At 44.6% G+C, this 19,629-nt stretch overlaps 1 protein-coding gene across 3 annotated transcripts in view; it reads left to right on the plus strand.

The window, feature by feature from the left end:
- The first annotated feature begins 649 nt into the window (after positions 1 to 649).
- The window catches only part of NAP1L1 (nucleosome assembly protein 1 like 1), a 52,337-nt gene continuing 33,357 nt past the window's right edge, over positions 650 to 19,629 (plus strand). For all 3 annotated transcript variants that reach the window (XM_039498209.1, XM_039498219.1, XM_039498228.1), the window contains exon 1: positions 650 to 784. The gene's annotated coding sequence lies outside the window, so the exon portion shown is untranslated. The remainder of the gene's footprint in view (positions 785 to 19,629) is intronic.

Below are 19,629 nucleotides of genomic sequence, written 5' to 3' on the forward strand. Positions count from 1 at the left end.
CCCTTCAGCCCATGGGTTATGTGTATGTTGTGTTTTGGCCTGGGGAGTGCAGGTGTCATGCTTCAGCCTGCAGGGGATGTTTGTGTATTATGCTCAGGCTTCCACAGTAGGAGGTGTGCATACATGTATGATCACACTTGGGGTTTGGTGGGGTAGCTGTATGTGTTCATGCTGGGTGTGTGAGATCATACTTCGGGGCTGATGGCTGTGAGTGTTAACGGTATGTGTGAGAGAGATCACACATGGGGCTTGGGACTGTATTCCCACTGTGTGTGTGTGTGTGTGTGTGTGTAAGAGCTCAGACAGGGCCTGGGGCTGGCTGCATGTATTATTCATGTTGTGTGCCTGGGATCTCAGGTGGGGCCTGGGGCTGTGTGCGTGGGATCTCAGGTGGGGCTGGCTGAAGGCTGTCTGTTCATGCTGTATGTCATGATCACGCGTGGGGCCGCCTGGGGCCGTGTGTGTCACGCTCCGGCCCGGGGCGAGCGGTTTGTCATGTTTCGGCCTGGCGGCCCCTGGCTCTCCCCTGGCCGCGAGCCAGACCACCCCGCGCGCCCCGTTCTCCGACCCATGGGGGCGGGGCTGATGCCGGACAGCTCCCGCCCAGGCGCTCACCCCGGCGCGCGCGCGTTGCCTGGGGACAGGGGCGCGCGGGGAGGAGGGGGTTACGTGGTGACGTTATTTCTATATGAGCGCGAGCGGCGGGAGCTTGGGTCTTTTTACCGCCAGTCGCGCGGCACCTCCTCCTCGCTCCTGAGTCACTGCGATCCCCGGTCCGGCGCAGGTACTGGGGGGGGCGGCTGGGGGGGGCCGTTGCGGAATGAGGGGCCCGGCTCTGGGCGGGTGGGGGGTCCGCTCAGCTCTCGGGGGAGGCGCCCCTCGGCCTGGCCTGGCCGGGCCCCTGTTCCGGGGTCGGCAGGCGGGGGTGGCCCGGGACCGGATGCGGCTGGGACTGGGCCGGGCCGGACGGAGTCGGTTGTCCCGGTGTCTGCGCGGCGCGGGGCCCCTCCCCTCCTGCGGGGCCTTTCTGCTCCTCCCAGGGGAGCAGCGCCGGTCAGTCCCCTCCCCCGGGGCCGCCATGGCCGCTGGGGTCGCACTAGGCCGCGCTGTCCCTGGGCCTGGCGGCGGGGCGAGGAGAGGTCGGTCTGCCTGGTAGTAGCACGTGGGGACTGGGCTGCCCCCGACTTTCCCCGGGGCGCTGCCCCGCCCGATGCTGGTGTGTGTGTGGGGGGGAGTCGGGGTGCGTGTTGGGGATGAATAGGGGAGGCTGTGCTAAGGCGGATTGGGCGAGAGGGGGGCTGTGTGTGGGGTAGGTGGTTGTGGGGGGTGGTTCTCGTGGGTAGGGCGTGGGGCAGGAGGTGCATCTGGGGAGGGTAGAGAAGAGTGCCTTGTGCTAGCTCTGGCTCTTTGCTGTCTCTCCGGAGAGCGTGGAAGCTAATGTGCTGCGCAACTTGTTACTGACAGGGGGGCCCAGAGATTCAGAGCCTGGCGATGGATCGCTTGTGCTCCCGCCTTGTCGAAGAGCTGTCTCCGCTCAGTTCCTAGCTTCCGCCGGTGCATGGTATCTAGCGAGTTGAGAGCAGCATGCTAGTCCCCTCTGGGCTTCGTTCTTGGTGCTTACTCACAATTCCATGTAAAGGTCGTGGTTAAAGTACCATTAGTGACTGTAAGTGATGATGAGTGGTAGCTTCGCTTGTCAAAAAGAAAACTTGTCCTATTAGTAACCTCCACCACCTGGAGTAAGTTTCAAGTAGTGCTGAGGAGTTATTTTTATATTATCAGTTGCATAATATTACTAGTAATATCAGAATTTAGACTTCAAAAAATCCACTTACCCCAAGAAGCCAGGGAAGACACTTACAACATGAATATCTATATAAATTAGCTTAATAAAAAAAATTCTGTCTTTATTTGGTTGGTAAAATAACTCTCCAAAAGTGAACAAAGGGTAATCAATATGCTGATGTTTTCCTTAGTCTGTAGCCAGATATTCAGTGCCTCTGCAGCGGTAGCAGAGTGCAGTTCATAAGATTTGTTAGATTCCTTGCTGCTGTTTGGAACTTGGTGGAAGACTCGTACAGCATGCTATAAGTTCCTTGGGAAAAGTTAAGACCAGCAACAGCAGAGGTAGATTCTGAGACACTCACAGGGGAAGAGGAATCCAAAGACCAGGAGACTGGAGTAGTGGCAGAAGGGTACCAGCGAATTCTTCTGCTCCTCACATCAGGCATAAGGCTCTGGAGGGAGAGAGAAGTGAAGACTCTTCCCTTGAGAGCAGTTTAGAGGCTTTGGAAAGTGTATGGGAGCACTCCCAGCAGGTTGGGATGCTAGGTGTCTTACCAGGGCCTTGCCCTGTGTGTGTATTTTGTGTCTGGTAAACTTTTCAAGCTCTTAACAGAATTCTACTGAGCTTAAATTGAAATAACAGACTTATTTGTTTTCAGTCCCTAATAATTTTCTAAATTTATAGTTTTAATCTGTCATTTACACAAACTTGTAAAGATGTTCACTTATGTGAACTAATGACATTGAGCAGAATTAGGCATTGTGCAGGTATGTTGCAAAGCTTCCCCGCAGCACTTCTTTCTTGATATGAGACTTGGTTATTCTAGGCAGAGACCACATTCCTGAGAATGTCACCATATTATACTAAATTGAATTTCTGCAAGTCAATGACATTGGTAGAAGGTTGTCCATTATCTGAACTTCCAAAATACAAAGTAACCACAGGAAATAAACTTATTCATTATCAGAGAAATGTCAAACTAAGTAGCTGTCAAAGCAATAAAAACAATTTTTGGAGTGGTTGAGTGTCTGATTAGTTTGCATTATCCTAAGGGATGCAGGACACAGCTTCCATCTACAGTTCATCACTCAGGGAATATCAATTATGGTCCAGTGGATGTTTTAGAAATTTAGCTGTTTGTCTATGCTGGTACTATGTTTGAGCACCAACTGATTTTTGTGGTCTGTGGTCATATGACTTTGGGCTGTGCACAGGGCCGGCTCCAGACCCCAGCGCGCCAAGCGCGTGCTTGGGGCGGTATGCCGCGGGGGGCTCTCTGCCTGTCGCCAGGAGGGCGGCAGGCGGCTCTGGTGGGCCTCCTGCAGACGTGCCTGCGGGAGGGTCCGCTGGTCCACCGGAGCCGTGGGACCAGCGGACCCTCCTGCAGGCACGTCTGCAGGAGGCCCACTGGAGCCGCGGGACCGGCGACCGCCAGCGCGCCCCCCTGCAGCGTGCCGCCGTGCTTGGGGTAGCCAAATTGCTAGAGCCGCCCCTGGCTGTGCACATGTTCTATCTCAAACTAAACTGGTGTAAGCCTGGTCATTACTTTTATGGGGAACTTAAGGAACAACTGGATGCTGCAGAAAGTGGTGACATTTGTTGTATTTTAAATATGTTCATTATTCTGTGGGAAGTACAAAATCTGATTTAATCCACAAAATGGGTGGCATACTCGCCTCTAAATTAATACTGAACCAGAAGTTCAGCCTGTCACTAGATTTTAAGAAGGTGCCACCAGATGAAATGTGAAAGCTGGTTCTTAATTGCTTGTGGTTAGAGCCCTTGGCTTTCAAGAGTAGGCTACTGAACTTGTCTGGTCACTTTCTAGTTTGGGTAACTGTGCAATTGCAATGGTCTCCTAGCATTAGCGGTGGTCTTAATTAATCTCCCAATGACACCTGAAAATGTAACTTTCTGCACAAGCCTTGATGCACAGTGGCCTCATTACTGCTGAGAGAGATCATTAAACATTTTCTTTAAAAAAAAAAAAAAAAAAAAAAACTACTTTCCATCTGTCCTAAAACTGCAGAGCAAATCTACAGATCTTACAACAGCTGTTTCACTCCAAAAATGTTGGTTGATAGTACATTTTGTAGATCAGTTAGTTTATAAATTGCTTTTGGGATTCTTTGCATTCAAAAGTGGTGTATAACTAAAGTTAGTTAATTAAAAATAAATTGTTAATGCCACTAACTGACCTTGGCCTGCAGAAGCATAAAGTTAATGAACGAACACACATTTCCACCTAAACCACATCTAGCTTTTATATACAAATGCTTTTTATATTTAGTCCAATCAACACATGTATAGAAGATTTTACAAAAGGTGCTTGTAGATGTCTACATTTTAGCTCCTGACTGACTTAATTGGATTTAAAAACACAATGTGGGTAGCCTGTTGAAGATTTCTTGTATGCATTTAACAGATTTTGTAGATTCAATAAAATTAAGTGCAAAGGGGGCATGTAATTATAAAGCTCAGGGCTCATGTACTCTGTAGCAGGCTGGACCTTAAATATGCAGGAGTATTTCTGAATTTTATGATATACTAGAAACTTTGCAGCAACATCATTTGTTAGAATTGACCCAAGCCTTCTTGGGGGGGCACCAGGAAGCAAAAAAAATATGGCTTGAGAGAACCAAAACAGAATTTTTTTGTTCTTAAACCCTTCCTGTTAACTTTTTTCATGTTTTTGGTGGTTGGTCCCAGTTCAGCCTCCTCCTCCCCTCCAAAAAAACAAAAACAAATTCATATCTGAAAGTTTTTTTTTGTTTTTGTTTTTTTTCTTTGAAGAATTTTTTTTCCTGGCCAGCACTATTTAGAGTTTGTTCAAGTGTGTGAACAGTTCAAAGTATTGAATTTCACCTGCCATTGTGTTACATGCTAGGTGAACGGGCATCACATTAAAAGTGGGAACTTGGGAGCTCTCTTCCATTGCTGGTGCCGCAACTACACAGCATGGCAGCACTTGAACGTAGCTAGTGAAGACATACCCTAAGACAGCAGTAACTCTCCATAGACTTCAGCTCTCAAATTCTCTACAAGCAAACTATCATTTAAGAACTCATGGAGCCTCAATTTCAGCTCCTTCTATGAAGGATAAACAAGAACTGCTCAGATTAATAAAGGACAAATATCTACAAGGACTTGTACAAAAGTCTTCTGAGCAACTCCTGGGCTAGTTCTAACAAAAGGGTTTGATTTCTCTCCCTCCCCTCTCCCCATGGCACATAAAAAAAGATTCTCTTGCATGTTTCTATCAGATAGTAAACAATTCAGCCAACAAGCACTCAGCAACCCCTCTGCTAGTTTGTAGCACTGTGATGCCAGGTCTACCTGACACACTGATGTAAGTCTAACCGCTTCGCTCAGGGGTGTGAGAAATCTACACTGCTAAACAAGGTTATAACGACCTAGTGTTGTCTACATGGGCTATGTCAGCAGGCGACCGTCTCCCACAGACATAGCTACCATCTACTGCAGAGGTGGATTAACTATGCTGATGGTAGAAGCTCTTCCGTCAGCACAGGAACGTCTTCACTTATGGGCTGCATCTGTGGTGATGCAGCATTTTAAGTATAGACCTTCTCTGAGTGCTTGTAATTCTCTCTTGCTGGGAAGATAGAATAGGATCCCAGACTCTGGTCAAGTGAGTAAGGAAACATACTACAGAACTAGTTTAAAACTATGAAAGTCAATTAATTCTACCCTTTTATTCTGTTATTATTCAGACTCTCTGAACTGGTTCTAAAAGTGGGGTAACTAGAATGTAGGGACCTAGAATACAGGCCACACACTACCAATACTTGCTATACCGCACAAGCTTTCATTCTGTGTTGATAGAGAAGTATAATTTAGTGGTCTAAAACTAGAACCAAGAATCAGGGACTTAAATCTGGAATTAGTGTTTAACAGACTGCCTCAGTTTCTCCATTTCACCATCAGTAAAAAGGCAATAATGCCTATCGTGAAGGGATGTTGTGAGGGCTAGTTACATCATGTATGAAAAAAAACCTATGAAGTATTCATCCAAAGACTTCAATGTATTATTTATTCCCCATGCCCAATTCTGCAGAGGAGTTATCTGGGAGTTGGCAGAGATGCCAGAAAGGGCTACATGCAGTGGAGCAATTGGCAAAACAATTTAGGGCAGCAAGGGTCAGTTTAATAGTTTATCTGACAAGATCAATCATACACATTACAAAATCACCTAAAGGAAAGGATAATGTCAGCTGGCTGTTGAGATCACTTGCACTCAGACGCGACATGGTTGACAATTACACTGATATCTCTTATCTGCAAGCCTTTGGAGCAGTGGTGGGCAACCTGTGTCCAGGATAATCTGCTGGCGGGCCATGAGACCATTTGTTTACATTGACTGTCTGCAGGTGTGGCCGTGGTTCGCTGTTCCCGGCCAATGGGAGCTGCGGGAAGCAGCATGGGCCAGCCACCGTTTCCTGCAGCTCCCATCGGCCGGGAATGGCAAACTGCGGCCACTGGGAACTGCAGGGGGCCATGCCTGTGGATGGTCGATGTAAACAACCTGTCTTGTGGCCTGCCAGTGGATTACCCTGATGGGCTGCATGCGGCCCACAGGTAGCAGGTTGCCTACCACTGCTTTGGAGCATTGTGCAACATGAAGGTGGCTTTTCTTCCACCATCTTACATTAAGCATATTTTTAACAGCTGTACCTGAATAAAGCTTTTTAAAAGTCTCTTAAAATGTTGAAAAGTGCTTCAAAATTAAGTACTTGAAGAAGTCTTTTGAAACCTAATGTCTGACAGGACAGAAAACTCAGCAGCTCCAAGCCTGAGGCCTAGTAGCTAACTCCTCTACTGCTGGCTGCAGTTCATTCCTGTTCCCATGGAAACCAGTCTTTCAACAATAAACTGTAAACCTGATTTTAAAAAGAAACCTCTCCTATTTTCTGCCACCAATTCACTGTTTATAGAATCAGAGAGGGCAGCCAGCAGCAGTCTTGAACTGTTGTAAGTTTCAGTTACTGTGGCTTGGAAAAGCCACTATAGCAATAAGCCACAACAAAAGCATGCACATATTAATTGTAAATGTCAAGTGAGGAGGCCTATTGTAGAGTAAAAAGCACACCATTAATCTATTAATGATGGCCACATTCCAGCTTTATTACAGAGTATGGCTCATTTTCTTAAAGTTTTAAGAGATTCTAAGGTGATTATGGCACACATCCTTCCACTATGAAAAACAGTTCTAGTATAACAACACAGTAAGTGGAATATAATTGAAGACTTGGGAAAGATTCCAATGCTTTTCCAGATTTTTCCCTCTCCCACCGTATGTTGCCTCTATTAGCTTCAGTTTTCATGCCCCAAATAACACTTACTGCTCACTGATTTAACAAATGGCAATAAAGAGCCTAATTCACAAACTAAATCCTTAAGCACTAGTGCATGGGGATGTGAGCAAAAATATCTGAGGAACCAGCCATATTGGGATTTTTTAATCATCTGTAGCCTCATTCATAATCATAGTTGCTAAAACCCATTCACTGCCTAGTGTTTTGAGGTTTTGTTTTTAAAGCTTATTGTTATTTCTCCCTTTTCCATAAATATCCTGATTTGAGAATGCTAGTTAGATCATATTACATCCAAAAAAGCACATTGACAGTATTAAGATTGCAAAGTCAAACACTTAAAAGTAAGGGAAATGCCAGAGTTAGGGGTGCCCGTGTAGCTCCCTTGGGCATGTTTATTTGATAGTCTTTAACTACACAATCACATATTGCTTTTCCATAGAACTTTTAAAGCTCATTCAGTGCACGTGCTGAACAGTGCTCAATGAATTGCTAGCTACCCATGAATATTTGTGTTTTTACCCTCATCATTCAACGTGTCCCCATCCTTTTACTGTACACCATCCAAATCTTGCATTAAATAAAAAATTATTAATCGGCTCATGGGCTTTATGGTACTCATCCTAGTATCTTGGTTCTTTACAAACATTAATGCTTTTATCTTCACAGCAGCCCTTGATGTGAAGTGGCATTATCCTAATTCCACATGTGGGGTACTGATAGAGATAAAAGCTAAGACTGTCAGAAATCTCAACTACTTTGGGGTGCCCAGTTTGAGATGCCAAGGGTTTGATTTATTTATTTATTTATTTATTTATTTATTTTTGAGTACCTAGAACTGTGTAGCACTCTATATATTTGGAGCAAAGCTCCCACTGACCTTTGGCTGCAGCTCTGAGTGCTCAGTGCTTCTGAAAATCAGCCCCCAAGTGACTGAAGCTGGGTACTTGGGAGGAAGGGTACATGTGAAAATGTTTGCTCTTCCTACAGTTGGCCACCTCATTCATCATGCACTTTTTTTCAACTTCTGAAGCACCTAAAGTACAGGTCCTACAGGCAACAGCCATTCACTATACAACCCTGATTCAGCCCAAGAACATAGTCCAGCCTGCATGCTGAAGGCAGTGAGTGTCATGGAAAAGTGTGTGTAATCATGAGGTAACGAAGACTGTGATACTGTGTACGCACAAGGGGCCAAATTAAAGTGTCACAGGTAACTAATTCTGGCATTTTCTAGCCTGTGTGCTTTAATGTAGTTTGCTATATTAAGATTTTTAAATGCTTACAAGTTTTAAAAAGTTATGTAGAACCATACTGATCTCCCATCATGGGTCATCCACAGGACTGTGATCTACAGATCCCCAACAAAGTCTTCTACCACTTAAGCTAATGGAGTAACTGGTCGCAACAGAAGCCTGTTAACTTCTCTGTGAACTTGCCACTAGAGGGATGGAGACGCTTTGCCAGTGGGTTTCATAGCTATTTGCTAGACAGCAAAGGAATCCTGAGACTCTGGAGAAACTGGTTCTTTCCAGGTTCTGTAGTGGAATGATCTAATGACTAGACCTTTCTGCCCATCTACCCAGCCTGTTCTGCTCTTGTCCCCAACCACCAGCATATGCCTCCTTTCCCTTACCCTGATTTCCCCATCCCTCACTCTCCCACACCCCTTGTTCTCACCTCCCTACATTTAAGTCAGGCAGCTTCCCCGTCTTCCAGATTGCCTGGGAGCCAGCAGGGGGACCACTGAGGGGAAGAGACTGTCACTACTCAGTTCCTGCAGCTCCTGGAAACTTGAAGGAGCAATTGCAGAAAATTTGTGCTCAACTTCCGCAGTCCAGGTTAGAGAATGCTCAATCACTCTGTGTGGATGGCACTTGTGCATGTAGATGCAAGAGGACAGAGCATGTTCAGTGCTTATTCAGAGAATTTAGCTGCCAAACTTTAACAAGTCTAATGAGCATGTATGAACTGAGATTTTTCAGAGGCTTATCACGACCAAATTTGAGTGGTTTTTCAATGGGAATAGAAAGAGACGCCCCTGATACCACAGCAACCTCCTTGCGAAATTTCAAGCCCTGCTCCAAAGTAAGGAGGTGAACAGCTTCTGAACAAAACTGCTAATCTTTTTAACATGAGAAAACAGTATTTTTCCCTACCTTGCTTTGGGAAATGGTTCAGCCATTTCAACACACTTTTCAAGATACTCTTCCTGAAGCAGACACTTAGCATACAAAATTTGAGCCAAAGTTATAAGCAAAAACAGGATCCTATAGTGGGAAATGTAACATAACTACAGGCAACATTATTACATATAACTTAACACCAAGAGTATCAACTGTCATTTAATCAGATGCGTTCTTTCATAACACCTATTTTATAATCACAAATACTAGTAGACTTCTGAAGGACACTTCCTTTCTGGAGGAGAATCTCCAAGTACATTATGGCAGATGACAGTAGCTTGAGCATTGTCTCACTGGAATAGGAGCCACTTACAAAAGACTTTGAAACACTTCAGTTGTACCACACAGAGAAGATGCAAAAGGTGGGTAATACACCATTAGAAAACTTCATTATCTCAGCCCTGTATACAAAATTAAATTTTACAGAAAGTTCCTGTTTGTTTTTGTACCACTATTAGGAGCCCTGAGTGACAAGACAGTGGTGGCAAATATGGTGGTAAAAATGCCAGAGGTCACAATAGCCTTCATGTCTAAAGTAAGGCCCCCACCAATTTTATGGGGGTATTTTTGGTAAAATTCCCTAGTATAGACACAGTCGGTACAACAAAACATTAGACCAACTCAAAACCTTATCAGTTACTTGTATTATTCCTCAGCCATGAAGTCCTCCTCTTTCTACAGAACTGTGGCTGCCAGCACTGGTGCACTGTTTTCACTGCCACTTTACAACACTGAAACTTATAGCGCTCAGTATCAGAGGGGTAGCCGTGTTAGTCTGGATCTGTAAAAGCAACAAAGAATCCTGTGGCACCTTATAGACTAGCAGGAGTCTCATGGCAATGAGCTTCATAGGTGAATACCCACTTCTTCAGATTTCTTGTGCATCTTTCTTCACTTCACTCACAAAGAAGTGGGTATGCACAACGCTGCTGCTTAGTCTAAAATCTATAAGAGGCTACTGTTGCTTTTATAGCGCTCAGGAGTGTGTTTTTTTTTTTTAATACCCCTGAGCGAGAAAGTTGTAGCGCTGTGTAGGCCAGGCCTTAGTCTCCAGTCCCATAACATTGGTACTGGGCAGAATCTTTCGGGCACTAGTGAAAAGGTTAAAATGAGGAATAGATGCTTGTGGTGGTTTCAGCCTTGAATCACTAAACTGGATTTGTTGGAAACATGTTTTGATTTTCAGAGGTATGAACATCTGCAACTCCCATGGATTTTAGTGGAAACTGTGGGTACAGCAGCATCTTTGAATATCTTGTGCTAATTATTTAAGAGGAAAATGTCAACATGAAGGGGAAACAGGTCTGAGTTTCAGTTCCTCATTAGTACTATTTTAATGTACCATATCGGACTACAGCTACTTATTTTTTTTCTTTTTGGTATTCTGGTATCTTGATGCAAGTGCTTGTTGCTTCTAATGAATGCAACACTTCACCCAATAATTCAGCTGCCAATTGAGTAGTGCTATATACGGGGTGTGGTGGTGTTTCCTGATCATCATCAGATTATTCACACACATGAGGTTTAGATGAGTGTTTCATAAACTTATGCCATCTTGTAACTACAAGAATCTATGGTGTCTTGGTGATCTCATGTGCAAGTGGATTCCACAAGTTTGACTATATGGCTATTTCTACATTTATGGCAAGATGTGGAGTAGAGGGTTACACATATAGCTGCAGTGAAGGCAGGCTGCATCCATGTTTGTCACTGTTGTGTATAGCTGCATGCTGCAGTATGCAGCTCCAGTAGTGGGAATGCAGTGGAGAAAAGTTCTGGCAGCCTTTCACTCTGCTGCCTCCCTACTGCTGGAGCCTTTCACTGCAGCGGGGAGAGACTTTAGCAGTGGGACACTGCACTGCTAAAAACAGCAGTGCAGATTTGGGAGCCACCATTTGGGCACGTAGAGAGTATATACCCTGGGGGTTCAGACATAGGCAGTCTACTCACTATCTACACCGCTGTTTGTACCCATGCTAGCTGGGCCTACAGTGTCTGCTATACGTGCTGCTGTAAGTGAACCTTATGTTGTGTGAACTATAACTACCTATTCCAAACTTCCGGCCCTTAAATTTCTCTTAATAGCCCTTTGTTCTTGGTTTGACTGTAGCAAATTTAAACTGACTCTGCCAATCAGCCTTATTTGTCATACAAGTTAAACATTATCTGCCACTGTCTCTATACCTTAATGTGCCTGAATCAATGGAATTTTTCAAAAACTTCTATAGCCTTTGTTAATAATATAATATTTCATGGGAAATGTAACCACTAGCTGAATGTCACATTCACTTCTCTACTCTGAAGGTCAGTTACATATTTGGGAGAGGCGGTAGAACAAATGGAGGTATCTAAGCCTCTAGCTGCTATTTTTGGAAAATCATGGGAGACGGGAGAGATTCCAGAAGACTGGAAAAGGGCAAATATAGTGCCTATCTATAAAAAGGGAAATAAAGACAACCCAGGAAACTACAGACCAGTTAGTTTAACTTCTGTGCCAGGGAAGATAATGGAGCAAGTAATTAAGGAAATCATCTGCAAACACTTGGAAGGTGGTAAGGTGATAGGGAATAGCCAGCATGGATTTGTAAAGAACAAATGTCAAACCAATCTGACAGCTTTCTTTGATAGGCTAATGAGTCTTGTGGATAAGGGAGAAGCGGTAGATGTGGTATACCTAGACTTTAGTAAGGCATTTGATTCTGCCTCGCATGATATTCTTATCGATAAACTAGGCAAATACAATTTAGATGGGGCTACTATAAGGTGGGTGCATAACTGGCTGGATAACCGTACTCAGAGAGTAGTTATTAATGGTTCCCAATCCTGCTGGACAGGTATAACAAGTGAGGTTCGGTAGGGATCTGTTTTGGGACCGGCTCTGTTCAATATCTTCATCAACGACTTAGATATTGGCATAGAAAGTGTGCTTATTAAGTTTGCAGATACAATCCCTCCCAGTTTGGTGGTAACTGCTTTGGAGGACGGGGTCATAATTCAAAATGATCTGGACAAATTGGAGAAATGGTCTGAGGTAAGTAAACAGGATGAAATTTAACAAAGACAAATGCAAAATGCTTCACTTAGGAAGGAAAAATCAGTTTCACACATACAAAATGGGAAGAGACTGTCTAGGAAGGAGTATGGCAGAAAGGGATCTAGGGGTTATAGTGGACCACAAGCTAAATATGAGTCAACAGTGTGTTGCTGTTGCAAAAAAAGCAAACGTGATTCTGGGATGCATTAACAGGTGTGTTGTGAGCAAGATACGAGAAGTCATTCTTCCGCTCTCCTCTGCGCTGGTTAGGCCTCAACTGGAGTATTGTGTCCAGTTCTGGGCACCGCATTTCAAGAAAGATGTGGAGAAATTGGAGAGGTTCCAGAGAAGAGCAACAAGAATGATTAAAGGTCTTGAGAACATGACCTATGAAGGAAGGCTGAAAGAATTGGGTTTGTTTAGTTTGGAAAAGAGAAGACTGAGAGGGGACATGATAGCAGTTTTCAGGTATCTAAAAGGGTGTCATAAGGAGGAGGGAGAAAACTTGTTCACCTTAGCCTCTAAGGATAGAACAAGAAGCAACGGTCTTGAACTGCAGCAAGGAATGTTTAGATTGGACATTAGGAAGAAGTTCCTAACTGTCGGGGTGGTTAAACACTGGAATAAATTGCCTAGGGAGGTTGTGGAATCTGCATCTCTGGAGATATTTAAGAGTAGGTTAGATAAATGTCTATCAGGGATGGTCTAGACCAGGGGTCAGCAACCTGCGGCATGTGTGCCAAACATGGCACATGAGCTGATTTTGAGCGGCACACAGCCGCCTGCCACAGTCCTGGACCCCAGCCCCACTCAGCCCCCCCGCCCACTGCTCTCCCCTGCGGGGGCAGGAGGCAGAAGCTTGGTTCTGCGGCAACCAAGCTTCCCTCTCCCCCACTTCTTTCCCCCAGCGTGGTGCTTTCCTGCCCCACCCCCTCTCTGTCCCTGTGCCAATCAGCTGATGGCCCTAGCGAGGGGGGGGGGGGGAGGGAAAGAGCAACAGCATGCAGGCAGTTCCCTAAAGGAGACAGAGGTAGGGACGGAGCCTTGGGGAAGGGTGGAACAGGGCATATCCCTTCCAGCCCCTTGCCCTGAGCCGCTCAGGGCAGGGGGCTGGGAGCACCCCTATGAGCCGAGAACCCCAGCCCTCTGCCCTGACACCCCCCCCCACACACACTCAGCCTTCTGCCCTGCATCCCCACAGCCCCATTCCTCTGCCCTGACCCCCCCCCACACTCAGCCTTCTGCCATGCACCCCCCCACACACCAAGCCCTTTGCCCTGACCCTTGAACCCCCATGCACCCCAGCCCTCATCCCTACACCCCTCACACACCCCAGCCTTCTGCCCTGAACCCCCTCCCCCAGCCCTCTGCCCTGACCCCTGAATCCTCCCCACTCAGGTCTGGGGTCCTGGCCACAGGCCCTGCTCAGCCCGCTGCTGGCCTAGGTGAACAGAACCCCAGGCTGGCAGCGAGCTGAGCAGGCTGGCGGTGTAAGATCAGCATTTTAATTTAATTTTAAATGACGCTTCTTAAACATTTTGAAAACCTTGTTTACTTTACATACAATAGTTTAGTTATATAATATAGACACCACTTCTGAAAGGTTGCCGACCCCTGGTCTAGACAGTATTTGGTCCTGCCATGAGGGCAGGGGACTGGACTGGACTCGATGACCTCTCGAGGTCCCTTCCAGTCCTAGAATCTATGAATAAGTGGAGATGAAAATAGCTCTTCAGTAATTGGCCTCCAGCAGAATTTTCCCATAATGCTTTTAACTAAAGAACTCTTTTGTTTTGTTATGCTGCCTCTCTTTGTTTTGTTGTGAACTCGGGGCTCCCAGAGCTGCTTTTCTAAAACAAACACAGCTCCTGTTTGCTGTGAATGAGGCAGGCAGGGGGATGAATGTCTACAGCTAGTGTTTGCTTTAGGAGAGAACCATCCGAGCAGCTGCTTATCTGGTCTGCAGGCTGTTTGCATTTAAGAGTGAATGAGGCGTCGGGGAAATGGTCAGAATTTGCAAGGCAGGGAGCTGACACAGTGTTGGCTCCAAAAATCCCCTCTCTCTCTCTCTCTCTCCCCCATGCTCCCTGTCACGCTCCACCCCACCCCCCTCATTTGAAAAGCACATTGCAGCCACTTGAACGCTGGGAGTGGTGCATTATGGGCAGCTATCCCAACACCGCTGTAAATGTTGCAAATGTGGCCACACTGCAGCGCTGGTAGCTGTCTGTCAGTGTGGCCACACTCCAGCGCTTTCCCTACACAGCTGTACAAAGACAGCTGTAACTCCCAGCGCTGCACATCTGCAAGTGTAGCCAAGCCCTGAGCTGCCACAAATCTGTGCTAAGTAAAGTGCACTGTTTAAACTTTACTGTATGTTTCACCAATTATGTTTCATAAGTGAACAATATGAAGACTACACTGACCAAAGCAGCCCAGCCATTGAGGGGAGCACAGTGTAGCAATCAACAGGAGGGCTACTTGGAATGTCAGAACTTTTACAGTAGATTTCCGTTTAAAATAGCGTTTTCAAGTAATTCAAACAATTATAGCTAGGCTTGAAACCTTTAATTTTGTTTCATTGTTTATGCTGCCAGCTTCACAAATGAAATTCTTTGGTAAGATGATGACCAGGAATACTAGGATCACTTGCAAATTAAGTAGCTCTTATAATGAATGTACTTGCCCTAAGTTCCCAACCTGTAATGAGCGGAGGACTTAGCTGCTGTTTCCCTCCTTAACATCATGAAGAGCAGGCGGGGGGGGAGATCTAAAACACAACACACATATACATTGTTTGTAATTGTACAGCTACTGTATGGTGTTATTATAAGGTAAAGTGAAATTTGATTGAGTCCCAGTTGCATTTCCATAACCTTAACATGTTTGGGTTTTGTTTAAGTGTAACCTTAGCTCTGAATTTCCTGGGTTTGTAATGTTTGGTTTTGGGTTAATTACAACATCCCTGTAACATTTTACCCTTAAGTTACTGATATCTACTCTGAACCTTAATTTCATCTTCATGTACACTTTTCTTGGAATCTGTTTTTAATTGTTAACAATGTCAAATATGAACACACAACAGGAGACTCAGAATGCGGCCATGCAGTATTTCTAGTGATTTGAAGATATGTAGTTATCAACCTTAAATAGCTTTTTAAATTTTGGTTCTTAATGCCAAAGTGCACTATTGAAATTGGGTTTATAGGTGCATCACCAGAGCAGTTGAAAACAGCTGGAATATAATGTGAATCTGGCTCTTAAATTTACAATTGATTTGTTGGTTTAAGAGACTGTGTTTAAGAGGACTATGCGAAAAGGAAAACGGGAGGGTGGAGAGCCCAGTCCTGAAATCTCAATATCTTTTCACTTGAAGGACTTGTGTTGTGCTCCTGCCTCAGTTTCGCTGCCATTGCTGCCTTGGTGCACAGTGGAGCTGAGACAGCAGGGTCATGTGGAATCTGTAAGACACTGATGTCCAAAGCTAGCACGTGGCCATGGACTTTAAGGAGCTCAACTGGTCACTGCTCTGTGATCTGCCTTTGAGAACTCTTGACACACGTCCAGTCTAAGGGCTGACTCATTACAACAAATAGAATCGTTACATGCAGATTAGCTATAGAGGAGTGTTTGATTCTTTCCTCTGATCTCAGTGGACCTATTTTAATTACCTGTGATATTGATCTAACTCTTCTTGTAAGTGTATATAATGGAACAATTAGATACAAAAAATTATTAATTTGATACTTATGTTTGTAGACTATGTTAAAATCAGTGAAATCTTATGCAATATGGAAAATATAAAGCCTGTACTCCTTTTAAGATTCAGGAAAAAGACTGATGCAGATATTGTTTAATGAGACCCAACTTTTTTAGGTTTTTTTAGTTAAACTAATTAATTGAATTTCCTGAGAAGTAACATCCTTCTGTACTCAAAGCATTAGAGCTATACATTTCTGGATGATGATCCTATGTTTTTATAACACAGGGTGAATCTGTGCTTTAAGTGCAAAAAAGAATTCAGCCTCAACTATGGAACTGCAATTGGTGCTTCCATACTTGGGTTATGTAACCATATTTTTCTTTGCAAGACTTTCATATTTCTAGAATTGTGCTAATTTAGCATGAACTCAGACATTTTAACCTGATTTAGTCAAATATATGTTAATGACTTCAATACCATTTTTGGGTAAAAATGTTTTACCAAACACAAAACGTAGCAGTATTTCAAGTGTAACTGAAAACTGTCTCAATTGTTTCATTAAATTTGGTGTTGGGATGAGAGAGTCTTTTTAAAATAATCATCTTGATTTTTAGATTCCTTTAAAATAAAACCAATCAGACTTGTGAATTTATGGATTGAATGTGTTTGCAGGCAAAATACACTTCAGTGTGGAAAACTGTTAATCTGAAGCACCAGCAGTTGCACAAGTGGAGGAAGGGGCCACTAAGCCACCTTGCTTGCATGTGGAGTCAGGTTAGAGCCAACGGTGACTGCCTGTCTCCAAAGCAAAGCAGCAGCATACCTCATGAACCTTTGAGTATTAACAACACCCCAATGTCAGAGTTGGCTTTTTCTAATTCAGTTCTGTAACCTATCCTACCTCTACCTCATCTGTCAGCTCTTGTTTCTTCTCCATGAGACTTCTGCTGCCCATAAGTAAATTGCTCCTGTGAATAATGTCTTTCCAGGCCCTTTGCACTTGTACCCCTCTATTTCCACCCATATAAACCATTTTTTTGCATATCATTTTTCATTTCCACACACAATGAAGTGTGTGCATGTATGTTTTGATAGATATTGTTGATACTTGAGTGAATAGTAGCCTTGCAGCAGGTTAGTTTTCATTGCTGAAGAGAAACTGAGGTCATAGTCAGTCATAGAGTAAAGTTAGTTCCTAGTTTTTTTAACATAGAATTACTGTTACACAATATACATTGCTAACCTCTAAATTGGCTTTAATTTCAAAATGAACATATTTCAGTAGTCGTATTCATTAGATGCAAGTTAGTGGGAGCTCGTGGGACAGATGTTGAAATATATGCAGTTCTAATGAATCTCAACTCTACCATTTGGACAAAGTATTGCCTTTTTACTGACTGCTTTAATATTAGAGTTTTAATGACTTGGCCAAAACTTTGTTCAAGTAATTTTTGTATTTGTAGCTAGCTAAATTAGTGTAAACTCAAGTTGACTGGATTCTTATGGCTGTCCCAAAAGTGACCATCTTGTTCCTGTCTTACTGGAACAGTCATGGCTTCCCATTTCATCATCTGAACAAAAGTTTGTTTTTGTTTTTAAACTAAAATCTTTAAGACCTTGCTGTAGGGCAGGGGTCATCAACCTCTGGCACATGGCTTGCCAGGGTAAGCACCCTGGTGGGCCGGGCCAGTTTGTTTACCTGCTGCATCCACAGGTTCGGCCGATCGTGGCTCCCACTGGCCGCGGTTTGCTGCTCCAGGCCACTGGGGGCAGCAGGAAGCCGCAGCCAGCACATCCCTCGGCCTGCGCTGCTTCCCGCAGCTCCCATTGGCCTGGAGTGGTGAACCGCGGCCAGTGGAAGCCACAATCGGCCGAACCCACGGACGCGGCAGGTAAACAAACTGGCTCGGCCTGCCAGGGTGCTTACCCTGGTGAGCCACGTGCCAGAGGTCGCTGACCCCTGCTGTAGGGAATAGAATGGGGGTGGCTGAACCGCAAATTGCAAGCCACATGTGGCTCATTTTACAGTTAAAAGTGCAGCTCATGGTGCCTACCATGCCCCTCATTCTCTGCCTACCAAACTGGGGGGTGGGTGGGGGAGAAGAGCTTGGACTCCAGCCCCACGGGGCAGCCCCAAGCTCCAGAAGACAGCCGTGCAGTGCTAAAGCCCAGAACTCTGCAGGTGTGCCCTGCTCTTGAAGTTATGAAAATTGTGTGCGATTCAGAAGGTCAGCTAGTTTGGCCACCTCCAGAATAGAATTTGCTCAGTATCAGAAACAATCCATTAGAATGTTCAGCATATTCGAAGTAATTGATAGTGTGTACACTTTTTAGCCTAAGTTGGTCTTCTAATTAAAGTGAATTAATGACAATTCAGTGTTTCACGATAGCTTGTTTAGAACATTAAGACTATATCTAGCATGAACTAGGGGTGTGACTCTTCTGCTCTCTTATGCATACTTGTGCTAACTCTAATCGAGCTACCATGATTAGTAGTATAGCTGGAATAGCATAGGCAGAAGCAGTGGAGGCATGGCTTCAGGTGGGTTTGCATTTGGCCGAAGTTACTGTATTAAAAAAAAGGTTTCTAATCCAAGAAATAAACACACATTGGTATTGAGTGAGAAGCTGGCAGTAGTGATATAGCACACACTTAAATGTGTAATTTTGTGTTATGACGTTTTAACCCTAAAATGTTACCACCAAGTATCCTGTGTTGTACTTTGGCAGATATAGTAATGTTACATACCAGTTTGTTAGTTGAAAATGCAGTGTAACATTACTTGTGTATGTCTTAATACTTGCATTCTTCAAGAATCCCTAAAACCATTCTGGGTTTACTCCTGGGGGAGTTCTGTGCCAAAAAAAAATTCTGCACACTATTTTAAAATTCTGCAAATTTTATTTGTCAAAATAGCAGTATATAATCACACCAGTTTCAAGTATTTTGGTGATTTATTTCAAAATACTTGTGAGCAAGAATGTCCATAACTATATGGAGACGCACACATTCCAACAGGAGTAGAGTTTTAAAGAAACCCCCCCGCCCACCCATCCACCTAGTTCTTCTCTGCCCTTCCCCTCCTCCCCTGAACCTAGCCATGTGCCACTCCTCAACCCAGACATTCACACTGCCGGCGCTCCTCCCCAAGGCCAACTGCAGGCCCAGACACTCGCAGACCCTACCCTTCTAGAGCCCAGGATCCAGAGGGAGAAACACCATGATGCTGGATCCTGGGCTTGCATAGTTTCCTGCATGCCACCACCTTCCTTCCTTCAGGGAATACTGGGAACTGCAACTGTGGGGAACCCTCCAGTTCCTTCCCCCTCCTCCTGGCCTTGTCTTCTATTTGCAAGCTGGGCTGTGGTGGGTCCAGCGGCCCCAAGTGGTAGCCAACATCTCTCCAGCCCATTTCTGTGGGTTGGGGGTGGGGGAGAATTTTGCATGCACAACATTAATTTCTGCAAAATTCTGCATTGTGCAGTGGTCCAGAATTCCCCCAGGAGTATGGTGGTTCTTATGTTATTCAGACTTGATGGAGGGAGCTTTGTCAGTTTTCAGGTCCTAATAAATCAATAATTAAAAATTA

This window comes from Mauremys reevesii, linkage group 1, assembly GCF_016161935.1.
Source record: "Mauremys reevesii isolate NIE-2019 linkage group 1, ASM1616193v1, whole genome shotgun sequence".
Taxonomy (NCBI): Eukaryota; Metazoa; Chordata; order Testudines; family Geoemydidae; genus Mauremys; species Mauremys reevesii.